This window comes from Amblyraja radiata, chromosome 2, assembly GCF_010909765.2.
Source record: "Amblyraja radiata isolate CabotCenter1 chromosome 2, sAmbRad1.1.pri, whole genome shotgun sequence".
Lineage (NCBI taxonomy): Eukaryota > Metazoa > Chordata > Chondrichthyes > Rajiformes > Rajidae > Amblyraja > Amblyraja radiata.
In genome coordinates this window covers 84,121,867-84,134,698 of record NC_045957.1, presented here as the reverse complement: position 1 = coordinate 84,134,698, position 12,832 = coordinate 84,121,867, and the positions used below count along the sequence as shown (strand labels likewise).

Below are 12,832 nucleotides of genomic sequence, written 5' to 3'. Positions count from 1 at the left end.
AGTCTGAAGAAGGGTTTCGGCCCGAAACGTCGCCTATTTCCTTCGCTCCATAGATGCTGCTGCACCCGCTGAGTTTCCCCAGCAATTGTGTGTACCTTACAAAATATCTTTCCTGCTGTGCTTGAGGCAAAGGTGTAGTTTACACCAGAACACTTGGAGCTGCCAGGAGTGAAACACAAAAAACAGCTGAACTTTGGGATAATGGAATGAATAGTGTGATAAGGTGTGTTCAACATAACCATGGTCATGAGCCATTGACAAAGTTATCTGGCATGTGTCCAGCTGTCAACAATGAATTGATCCCAGTATTTTCTGGTGCCAATTTACATCAAAGAACACTTCCCATTAAGTCATACACTATGAGTTCTGTAATGTTGAAAGTTTATAAAACGACAGTAAGGGAGGCATGGGAGAGGTAGAGGCGAGCTCACTGTTTCATCATTAGTACCTCTTCATTCCTGTCAGTGCAGTGGATAAGAGGGCAATTATCTGCCGCACCCAAGAGAAAAGCGAAGATAAGTTGTCAACAGGTAATAATTATAATAATGGATGGGATTTATATAGCGCTTTTCTAATACTCAAGGCGCTTTGTTAGCATTAGGTAGCAACTGATGCATCGACAACTTGCACCTGGAAGCAATGCTGAAAGGAATTCCTTAACTAAACAAGTTAAGATAAGTGAAGGTACACTAAATGCTGGAGAAATTCAGCGGGTGCAGCAGCATCTATGGAGCGAAGGAAATAGGTAACTTTTCGGGCCGAAACCCTTCTTCAGACTTGCGAAGGAAATAGGTAACATTTCGGGCCGAAACCCTTCTTCAGTAAAAAATAAGATAAGTGAATGTTTGAACATAAGTGAATGACCCTTTAATTGCTACTTTCAGTCCCAACAGTCCTCAGTCAACTCTCCCTCTGGCTTTATCTCATTTCGCTGTCACAAAGGGGTCAGCAACTAGCCCACAGGCAACAAGATACAGAAATCAACACACTGAAAGTTTTAGCTATTTGAAAATAGGTTTTACTTTTGATTACCAGGTTAAATATACACTGTGCGTACAGCACGTCATGCAGATTGGAGGTATGCTATATGGCCTGAATTCCCCAATAGGTACAGGGTGACTAAAGAGGTTAATGAAAGATGGAGTGATGCATGCCATGTTGGCCACCTTCACAGGAATCTTGATTGTTTCTTTATTTGTTGAATGCTCTTATCAGCAGACCACGGAGATAACACAAATGCCAGGGTGGGCGGGTAATTTGTGAAACAATGCTCTTCTGCTGCTTCTATGTGCTTCCAATGCACGGCACAGAGATTCCCAACGTTGAACAATTATGTGCTAGTAGTTCCCAGAACCCAGTGTGGATGTTGCCCTTCTTCAAGAAAGTTTTATCTGCCTGGTGATCTCCTCCCATGTCAGGCAGAATAGAGTGTCTGTTTCAGGAGGTTGGTGTTGAATTACCTAAGTTAACGGTGTGTAACTGGGACTTCAATGCTAGGGAATTTAGCCATGGAGAGCATGCTAAATGCTAAAGGTTTGCTTATCCTTTCAAAGAATTGCGAAGATCTTGGTCATAGAAACATAGAAATATAGAAAATAGGTGCAGGAGTAGGCCCTTCGAGCCTGCAACGCCATTCAATATGATCATGGCTGATCTTCCAAATCAATATCCCATATCTGCCTTCTCTCCATACCCTCTGATCCCTTTAGCCTACAAGGGCCACATCTAACTCCCTCTTAAATCTAGCCAAAGAACTGACCTCAACTACCTTCTGTGGCAGAGAATTCCACAGATTCACCACTCTCTGTGTAAATGATTTTCTCATCTCAGTCCTAAAAGACTTTCCTCTTATCCTTAAACTGTGACCCCTTGTTCTGGACTTCCCCAACATCGGGAATAATCTTCCTGCATCTAGCCTGTCAAACCCCCCAAGAATTTTGTACGTTTCTATAAGATCCCCCCCTCAATCTTCTAAATTCTAGCGTGTACAAGCCGAGTCTATCCAGTCTTTCTTCATATGAAAGTCCTGCGATCCCAGGAATCAGTCTGGTGAACCTTCTCTGTACTCCCTCTATGGCAAGAATGTCTTTCCTCACATTAGGAGACCAAAACTGTACGGAATACTCCAGGTGTGGTCTCACCAAGACCCTGTACAACTGCAGTAGAACCTCCCTGCTCTTATACTCAAATCCTTTTGCTATGAATGCTGACATACCATTCGCTTTCTTCACTGCCTGCTGTACCTGCATGCCTACTTTCAATGACTGGTGTACCATGATACCCAGGTCTCGCTGCATCTCCCCTTTTCCTAATCGGCCACCATTCAGATAATAGTCTACTTTCCTGTTTTTGCCACCAAAGTGGATAACCTCACATTTATCCACATTATACTGCATCTGCCATACATTTGCCCACTCACCCAACCTATCCAAGTCACCTTGCAGCCTCCTAGCATCCTCCTCGCAGCTAACACTGCCCCCCAGCTTCGTGTCATCCGCAAACTTGGAGATGTTGCATTCAATTCCCTCGTCCAAATCATTTATATTGTAAATAGCTAGGGTCCCAGCACTGAGCCTTGCGGTACCCCACTAGTCACTGCCTGCCATTCTGAAAAGGACCCGTTAACTCCTACTCTTTGCTTCCTGTCTGCCAGCCAGTTCTCTATCCACATCAATACGGAACCCCCAATACCGTGTGCTTCTGAAAGTCCAGATATAACACATTCACTGGTTCTCCCTTATCCACTCTACTAGTTACATCCTCAAAAAATTCTATAAGATTCGTCAGACAGGATTTACCTTTTGTAAATCCATGCTGACTTTGTCCAATGATTTCACCACTTTCCAAATGTGCTGCTATCCCATCTTTAATAACTGACTGTAGCAGTTTCCCCACTACCGATGGACTAACTGGTCTGTAATTCCCCGTTTTCTCTCTCCCTCCCTTTTTAAAAAGTGGGGTTACATTAGCTACCCTCCAATCCTCAGGAATCACTCCAGAATCTAAAGAATCTAAAGAGTTTTGAAAAATTATCACTAATGCATCCACCATTTCTGGGGCTACTTCCTTGAGTACTCTGGGATGCAGCCTATCTGGCCCTGGGGATTTATCGGCCTTTAATCCATTCAATTTACCTAACACCACTTCCCGGCTAACCTGGATTTCCCTCAGTTCCTCCATCTCATTTGACCCCCGGTCCCCTGCTATTTCCGGCAGATTATTTACATCTTCCTTAGCGACAACAGAACCAAAGTAGTTATTCAATTGGTTTGCCATGTCCTTGTTCCCCATGATCAATTCACCTGGTTCTGACTGCAAGACATTTGTTTTAACTAATCTTTTTCTCTTCACATATCTAGAAAACCTTTTGCAGTCAGTTTTTATGGTCCCTGCCAGTTTTCTTTCATAATTTATTTTCCCTTTCCTAATTAAGCCCTTTGTCCTCCTCTGCGGAACTGAATTTCTCCCAGTCCTCTGGTAGGCTGCTTTTTCTGGCTAATTTGTATGCTTCATCTTTTGTTTTGATACTATCACTGAATTCCCTTGTTATCCACGGATGCACTACCTTCCCTGATTTATTCCTTTGCCAAACTGGGATGAACAATTGTTGTAGTTCATACATGCAGTCTTTAAATGCCTTCCATTGCATATCTACCGTCAACCCTTTAAGAATCAATTGCTAGTCAATCTTGGCCAATTCACGTCTCATACCCTCAAAGTTACCTTTTTTATGTTCAGAACCCTTGTTTCTGAATTAATTATGTCACTGTCCATCCTAATGAAGAACTCAACCATATTATGGTCACTCTTGCCCAAGGGGCCATGCACAACAAGACTGCTAACTAACCCTTCCTCATTACTCAATACCCAGTCTAGAATAGACTGCTCTCTCGTTGGTTCCTCTACATGTTGGTTTAGAAAACTAGCCCGCATACATTACAAGAAATCCTCTTCCTCAGCAACCTGCCAATTTGATTCAACCAATCTATATGTAGATTGAAGTCACCCATTATAGCTGTTTTACCTTTGTTGCACGCATTTCTAATTTCCTGTTTGATGCCATCGCCAACTCCACTACTACTGTTAGGTGGCCTGTACACAATTCCCACTAGTGTTTTCCAAAGATCTTATAGTGGAGCTTTGGTGTTTTCTGCCCCTTAGTATTTCACAGCTCTACCCATATTGATTCTACATCCTCCAAGCTAATGTCCTTCCTTTCTATTGCGCTAATCTCCTCTCTAACCAGCAACACTACCCCACCTCCTTTTCCTTTCTGTCTATCCCTCCTGAATATTGAACATCCCTGGATGTTCAGCTCCCAGCCTTGGTCACCCTGGAGCCATGTCTCCATGATCCCACCTAGTCATTAATAGCTATCTGCACATTCAACTCATCTACCTTATTACAAATGCTCTTTGCATTGAGATACAAAGCCTTCAGGCTTGTTTTTACAACACTCTTACCCCTTATACAATTATGTTGAAAAATAGCCCTTTTTGATTTTTCCCCTGCATTTGTCTGCCTGCCACTTTTACTTTTCACCTTGCTACCTATTGCTTCTACCCTCATTTCACACCCCTCTGTCTTATTCTCTGTTTATTATCTTTTTCTTCTTTACCCCCTACATGTTGGGTCTGAGTGCTTCCCTTCTCTGCCTCCTGCCTCACACACTGTCTACTAGCATTCTCTATTTGAGTCCCTCCCCCCAACTGTTCTAGTGTAAAGCAAAGATCTTATAGCTATAGGAGCTTTGCCCCCAGCCACATTTATATCTACAGTTCACTCCACGAGTGTGTGTGAGAGCCGAGTAGTGTTTCTCATTCTGACTCTGCTCCGTGAGCTGCTCGCATTGACAGTAATCCTGTCCGACTCTTAACTGAAAATCCCTCCTCCCTCTGTCTCTCCACTGCCCCCCCCCCCTCCCACCACACACACACACACAGCCAGAGACACACACGCAGATAGAGATACACACACACAGCCACAGAGACACACACAGACACAGAGTCACACACACACAGCCACACAGGGTTAAATCCCACCCGTACCCCGGCCCGGACATTAACCCCAACACCAATGTTAACAGACTCAAACCTCCAACCTGGTCTGCTGTTGTACCGGCACCGAACGAGTTAACACAACCGCCCGCTCCCGGCGTTTAGCGTTGAATACTCACGGCTGAGTTTGCTGCGGTACGATGGCTTGCTGCCCTGTAGACTCCAACACTCCCCCCCAGAGCCCGGTAATACCGTACTACCACCCCCCCCCCCCCAGAGCCCGGTAATACCGTACTACCACCCCCCCGCCCGGTGTCTCGGCCGCTCCTGCGGCAGCGAGTAAAACATAATTGAACGCATTTGTTGAGGAATGCGGATTGATGCATTGATGGCCCATTGTATAACTACTGGCTGTTAAGTAGCAGTGAACACCTCGTTTATTATCCACAGCGGTTGTTATCCATGTTCGTTTTGTAAAAAAAACCGCCGCCGACCCTCACCTGCCGACCGATTTCCCCTAGTCCCATCTACCTGCACTCAGACCATAACCCTCCATTCCTTTCCCGTCCATATACCTATCCAATTTATTTTTAAATGATAAAATCGTACCTGCCTCCACCACTTCCACTGGAAGCTCATTCCACACAGCTACCACTCTTGAGTAAAGAAGTTCCACCTCATGTTACCCCTAAACTTCTGTCCCTTAATTCTCAAGTCATGTCCTCTTGTTTGAAACTGAGGTGAATGATGCTGGTGAGATTATTCGGTTCTTAGCCGGCGTGGATGCAGTGACCACCTCCTGTGTTGCAGTGGCATCCCTCGGTGCAACAACAGTGATCGTATTATTCCCAAAATGAGCCTGCAGCCTCAAATCACTTCCTTTTGACGCAAAGTGTTGCAGTAACTCAGCGGGTCAGGCACTATCTCTGGAGAATATGGATAGGTGACGTTTTGGGTCAAGACCACTCTTCAGACTGATTGTGGTGTGGGGGGGGGGGGGGGTGAAAGCTGAAAGAGGAGGGGCAGGACAAAGCCTGACAAGTGACAGTAGAAGTGTTTCCCCCCCCCCCCCCACCCCCCATCAGTCTGAAGAAGGGTTTCGGCCTGAAACGTCGCCTATTTCCTTCGCTCCATAGATGCTGCTGCACCCGCTGAGTTTCCCCAGCAATTTTGTGTACCTTCGATATTCCAGCATTCCCTTTTGAACACTTTGTCTACTCCACTGCGATATCTCCTCAAGGTATGCCTACTTTGAAGAAGTTCTCCTCCTCTCTCCGGAGACAGTTTCACAACCTCCTCTCTAACTGCACACCCTCTGTGATCCCCCCTGCCCTCCAACTATACGACCATACCCTTACCCAGACTCGATACCACAGCCACATTTGCTTCCTCGGGGCCTGCCTGCGCCTCCATCTCATACCCCATGGCTTCCAGCTCCAGTTCCCTACCTCCCAGTTCGGACCCCAACCGGACCATCGGTACCGACTGGCTATCCACCGGCATACCCAGCAATTCTCCAACCGGGCACTGAGATCCACCCTGGTCGCGATGCGCCGGCACCAACAGGACCTCACATCGACACTCCCTGTACTTCAGGCCTCACTAACCCAGACCTGCAACGGACCCCAGTTGTATTTCATCCGCCGGAAGATCCACCTCTTTAATAAAAAATTCCTGGCCTACCTTAATTCCACTAAGGACCTTAAATTATCCCGACTCCAGGCCGCTCCCGACGCCTACACTCCGCGACTCGACCGCCCGCAGACTCCGGGCCCCAACTCTGGCCCGCATCGCCTGCCCGAGTCCCGCGACGCCATCTTGGCCACTAGGAGCGACTTCCATACTCACCGGGACGCCGCCTTCACCGACCTCCACATCGATGCCGCCGCCGACCCTCACCTGCCGACCGATGACGCCCAGCCTCGCAGCTTCTACGGTAACTCGGACTTTCTCCCCCTCGCCGATTGCTCCGACATCGCCGCCCGACCCGACGTCGCCGCCGAACTGGGGCTCTCTCAATATGGCCGCCGCTACGCACCCGATTCATCTCGCCGCCGACCTGCCGACCATCCGCCCACCGGGACCACCCTCGCATCGCCCGCGGACCCCGACTCAACCACCGCTGGACTCCGACCATCGGGTCCGGTGACCCGCGCCACTCGACTCCGACCATCGGGTACGTTGACCCGCGCCACTCCCCCCCCCTCCAGCAACCCACAGCCGTCGCCTTACCTGGAGCCTGGACTCTGCACTGGGCCTGCAGCCTCCACGCTGCTTACTCCCACTCTCCTGGACTTAACTCCACCGGGTCCTAGCGCCCGTCTGCCCAGCCGTGCTAACCTCAGTGGCTGCTCCACTGACCCTCCCCCATCCCCCCCAACCATGTCACACCCGCTCTTCCCCACCCACATTACAGCCCTCTCTCCCCCCCACCCCCTGACCACCCACCACTCCTCCAACACCCACAACCCCCCCCCCCCACACATCGCCCCGTCCCCAGTCTACCCACCTGCCTTCCTCTGGCCCCAACTCCCAACCCCTGCCGGGTGTTCACCATCCCCCCCGACCTCCCCCTCTCCCCCACCCAACGGTCTGTCCTCAGCAGAGGTCTTACCTTTGTCCCCCTCTGTCCCAATCTCAATGAGTTCCGCGCCCACCATGACTTGGAGCGCTTCTACCGTCGTCTCCGCCTCACAGCGCACTTCCATGGGAAGGAGTCCTCGCCCCCCAATGATGACCCCTTTTCCCGTCTCCAACGCACCCCCTCCTCGTGGAACCCCCCTCATAAAGTCCCGGCTCTGGAACTCTTTATTCAGAACTGCCGCCGCGACGTCAACCGCCTCAACTTCTCCACTCCCCTGTCTCACTCCAATCTTTCCCCCTCTGAACGCACTGCCATCGAATCACTCCGCAAAAACCCAGATTGGGTCATCAAACCAGCCGACAAGGGAGGTGCCTTGGTAGTCTGGCGCGCCGATCTCTACAAAGCTGAGGCCACGCGCCAACTCTCGGACACCTCCTCCTACTTACCTCTTGGACCATGACCCCACTGACGAGCACCAGGCCACCATTTCTAGCACCATCACCGACTTCATCAATTCCCACGCCCTACCTGACCTAGCCTCCAACCTCATCGTTCCCCAGCCCCGCACGGCCCGTTTTTACCTTCTCCCCAAAATCCACAAACCCGGCTCTCCCGGCAGACCCATTGTCTCTGCGTGTTCGTGCCCCATCGAACTCATCTCCACATACCTTGACTCCATCCTATCCCCCTTGGTCAAATCCCTCCCCACCTATGTTCTAGACACCTCAGACACTCTCCGCCGCCTCCACGCATTCCACTCTCTGGGCCCTCACCCCCGCATCTTCACCATGGATGTCCGGTCACTCTACACCTCCATCCCCCACCAGGATGGCCTTGGAGCCCTCCGGTTCTTCCTCGACCAGAGGAGCAACCTATACCCAGCCACTGACACTCTCCTCCGCTTAGCGGAGTTGGTCCTCACCCTCAACAACTTTACATTTGACTCCTCCCATTTCCTCCAAACACAAGGCGTAGCTATGGGCACACGCACGGGCCCCAGCTACGCCCGCCTCTTTGTCGGGTACGTTGAACAATCCTTGTTCGAGACGTACCAGGGCCCCATCCCCGACCTCTACCTCCGTTACATTGACGACTGCTTTGGTGCCACCTCCTGCACCTACACACAACTGACTGACTTCATCCACTTCACCACCAACTTCCATCCGGCACTCCAATACACCTGGACGATTTCCGACACTTCCCTACCATTCCTTGACCTCACCATCTCCATCGCAGGGGACAGACTCCTGACCGACATACATTACAAACCCACTGACTCACATGGCTATCTGGGCTACACGTCTTCCCACCCTGCCCCCTGTAAAGACTCCATCCCCTACTCCCAATTCCTCCGCCTACGCCGCATCTGTTCCCAGGATGAGACATTTCATACCAGGGCATCGGAAATGTCCTCGTTCTTCAGGGAACGGGGATTCCCCTCCGCCACCATAGATGCGGCTCACACCAGGGTCTCAGCCATACCCCGTAACACTGCTCTCTCTCCCCATCCCCGCACACGCAACAAGGGCAGAGTCCCTCTGGTCCTCACCTTTCACCCTACCAGCCGGCAAATACAACACATAATCCTCCGCCATTTCCGCCACCTCCAACGTGACCCCACCACTCGCCACATCTTCCCATCTCCCCCCATGTCTGCCTTCCGCAAAGACCGCTCCCTCCGCAACTCCCTCGTCAATTCTTCCCTTCCCTCCCGCACCACCCCCTCCCCGGGCACTTTCCGTTGCAACCGCAAGAAATGCAACACCTGTCCCTTCACCTCCCCCCTCGACTCCATTCAAGGACCCAAGCAGTCGTTCCAGGTGCGGCAAAGGTTCACCTGTATCTCCTCCAACCTCATCTACTGCATCCGCTGCTCTAGATGTCAGCTGATTTACATCGGTGAGACCAAGCATAGGTTGGGCGATCGTTTCGCCGAACACCACCGCTCAGTCCGCAATAACCTACCTGACCTCCCGGTGGCTCAGCACTTCAACTCCCCCTCCCATTCCCAATCCGACCTCTCTGTCCTGGGTCTCCTCCATTGCCAGAGTGAGCAACAGCGGAAATTGGAGGAACAGCACCTCATATTCCGTCTGGGGACCTTGCGTCCTTATGGCATTGAATTCTCCCAATTTGGCTAGCCCTTGCTGTCTCCTCCCCTTCCTTAACCCTCTAGCTGTCTCCTCCCACCCATCCGCCCGCCCTCGGGCTCCTCCTCCTCCTCCCCATTTCCTTCTTTCTTTCCCCCCCCCCCCCCCCCCCATCAGTCTGAAGAAGGGTTTCGGCCCGAAACGTCGCCTATTTCCTTCGCTCCATAGATGCTGCTGCACCCGCTGAGTTTCCCCAGCAATTTTGTGTACCAAGTGACAGTAGAAGGTCGACACAAAATGCTGGTGTAACTCAGCAGGAGATCTCTGGAGAGAAGGAATGGGTGATGTTTCAGGTGGAGACCCTTCTTCAGTGGTAATGGATGCAGGTGAGGGGAGAGGGTTGATGGGCAGATGGTTGGATAAAGGCCAGAGATGAAAAGACAAAGGGTATGAGATAAGGATAGAAGAGGTGCGAAGTGTGAGGCCAGGAGAAGGAATACAGGTGGATGGGGAGGGATGAAGTTTATCAGACACCAGGAGAGCAAAATGAATAGAATGGAACGCCGCTTCGGGACTAGTTTAGATTCACCGTTACTGATCACGTAAAAGCTTCACAGGCTATCAGATACAAATTTGTTGCAGCTCCACTGACACAAGGAAAAATAATAATAATAGTGTCATTGACCTCGAGTGATTCATAGCTATCAGTTCAGTTTAGTTTATTGTCACATGTACCAAGGTACAGTGAACCGCTTGTGTTGTGGCAAATGTTGAATTTCCAAAAAGACAGACTAGTGATAATGTTAACAAAGCTTTAGAAAATCTGCATTTACCATTAATAATTGGTTGTCATGGAATTAATTATTTTTGTTTGAGAAGTTTCAAGAGAAGGAAGGGTCATGAGTGGAGATGGACAGATGATATAAAGGGCACAGGAGAGTCAAAAAAGGGGATGGAGCAATTTGTAAAATTCAGTTGTGGATCTTTTAGTCAATCAAAAATGAATGCAATAATTATGAGAAATTTTTGTTATGTGGCTTTGTGTGACATGGGTATGCTATAGATAATTTACAGTAATACTTATACAGCTCTGAAATCAATCCTGGCTCCACCTGTCCAAGATGTGGCCAAAGTGTTAATCCCACCATTAACAGCTGCCTAAAATAAATTAATTCTGGATGGTGTTAAACATAAGAATTAGAACTTGGTTCTCTGCTTCTAAAAAGTATCTCCATGTCATCAATGGAACTTTGATGAAGTTTGGAAGCAGTTTGCATGTGTTCCCTGTAGGTTTAGCTTCCACAACCATACTGACATTTCTCTGTACCTGATCTCTTGTTTCCTTGGCCCTTGGTTTGAATTCCAATTTTACATGAAGTTTCCCTATTTTCAAAGTCACTCCACTTTCCGCTGAAGATCTCTGGAAAAGCTGAATCATATAGGTATCCAATCTCCCAGTCACATTCTTGTTCCAATGTAATGTTCATTGGCGTCTCATCTCTCCTACTCTTCCACAAAACATTGTAAATGCATTCTACTGGTATTGTAAAGTAGCTCTAACATATCCAAGTTCCTCATCAAAAGTTTTTGTTGGCTTCAGCTAGTGGTATTATGTCCTCTCTCGATTGTGATAAGAGAGCCTTTTGGGTGAAAAACCAACCAATGCACTCACCTGGTTTGAAAGAAGTTTACAACATCCACAGTGAATAAACAAATTGCTCTGAACTTTTATTTTTGCAGCAAACACCATAAAGGCGGGTGAAAGCATTGTTTTGACAGTTGTTGGAAAGGCAATTATGACAAACTTGAGAACAATTACTTCAGTATCAAGGTCATTGTAGAAAATGAAAATTACAGCTTCCAACATTGATTTATCAAAAGCTTTGGCATTAAAGTTGTCTTCGCGGCTAATTCCACTACTCCCAATGCCCATTCCTGCAGTTTATTTGTTGAATTCGATTTACTACACTTCACATGCTCTGCATTAATGATTTTATTTCAACTTGGAAACAAAGTGTCCCAAAAGCCGGCCAGATCGATAAGAGAACAAAATATCAACTTAGACCACATGATTACCAGGATGAGGGATATGGATCTAAACTGTTTTTTTTTTTTTTTTAAATCAGATTGAAATCAACAAGTTATTTACGAGTTTATATTCTGAGACAAAACCCTTCAGATTCACAAATGAAAATTTCAACAAGACAGCAAAATGATTTAATGGGGGTAGTGGAGAGGTCTGTGTATCCAAGTGGACAAATTAAGATGTTTTGGCAAGAGTACTGATAAAGATCTTATAGCAGAGCAAGATGGTCTACTCCTACGCAAAACACGTAGTACGGTCATGGGCAGATTCATGGGTGATTATAGGACCCATTTTAGCAACCAGCCTCCGCCATCTTGCTTCCGGCCAAAGATCGGATCTTTGCTTCCGCCCCCGTATCTTCGCAAGTCATTGACTTGGGTGGGGAGAGGGGGTGCGCGGCCCGGGGCAGCAGGGAGATAGGAAGGGAGTAGTGCGCAGGAGGGTTGGGTAGGGCCGAGGGGGTTGACATTGTAGTGGGGGGGGGGGGGGGTGGGTGGGGGCGCCTAGTGTGTGTGTGTGAAGTTGCAGGGAGGTTTACAATGTTTATTATTTAATGTCCCTTGTCTAGTCTGAAATAAAGTTCATCATTGGATATAAAAACCAGAAGAAATATAATTGTGTGTGTTATATGATTATATACATTTATATCACATTCATGTATGTGTGTTTATAAACATTTTATTCTTTAACAAGAATGAACAGAAGTATGAACTAACAGAATCTAACCCTATATCATGCACAAAAACTGTTCCCCCACAATGTTGATTACCCTGGGAGTCGGGTCGGGTAGGTTCCGGTTACTACAAAATCAACTCAAACACTGCTTATGAGCCATTTAAAAAGAAATGATTTAAAAAACATTAAAAAAGACAATTACCAGAGTCAAATTTTATTCTTGACAAGAATTAACAGAAGTATGAACTGACAGAATTATGAATCTAACCCTATATCACACATACAAACTGTTCCCCCGCAACGTTGATTACATTGCGAGTCGAGTCGGGTCGGGTCAGGTAGGCTCCGGTTACTAAAATGGGCGGGGAAAAATGCCCAGGATCCCCTCCGTAGCGTACTA

The 12,832-nt window shown here is 48.2% G+C and overlaps 1 protein-coding gene across 1 annotated transcript in view; it reads left to right on the top strand.

The window, feature by feature from the left end:
- LOC116991102 (leukocyte elastase inhibitor-like) overlaps window positions 1-12,832 on the top strand; it is a 196,616-nt gene that overhangs the window by 36,198 nt on the left and 147,586 nt on the right. The gene's annotated exons all lie outside the window — the stretch shown is intronic.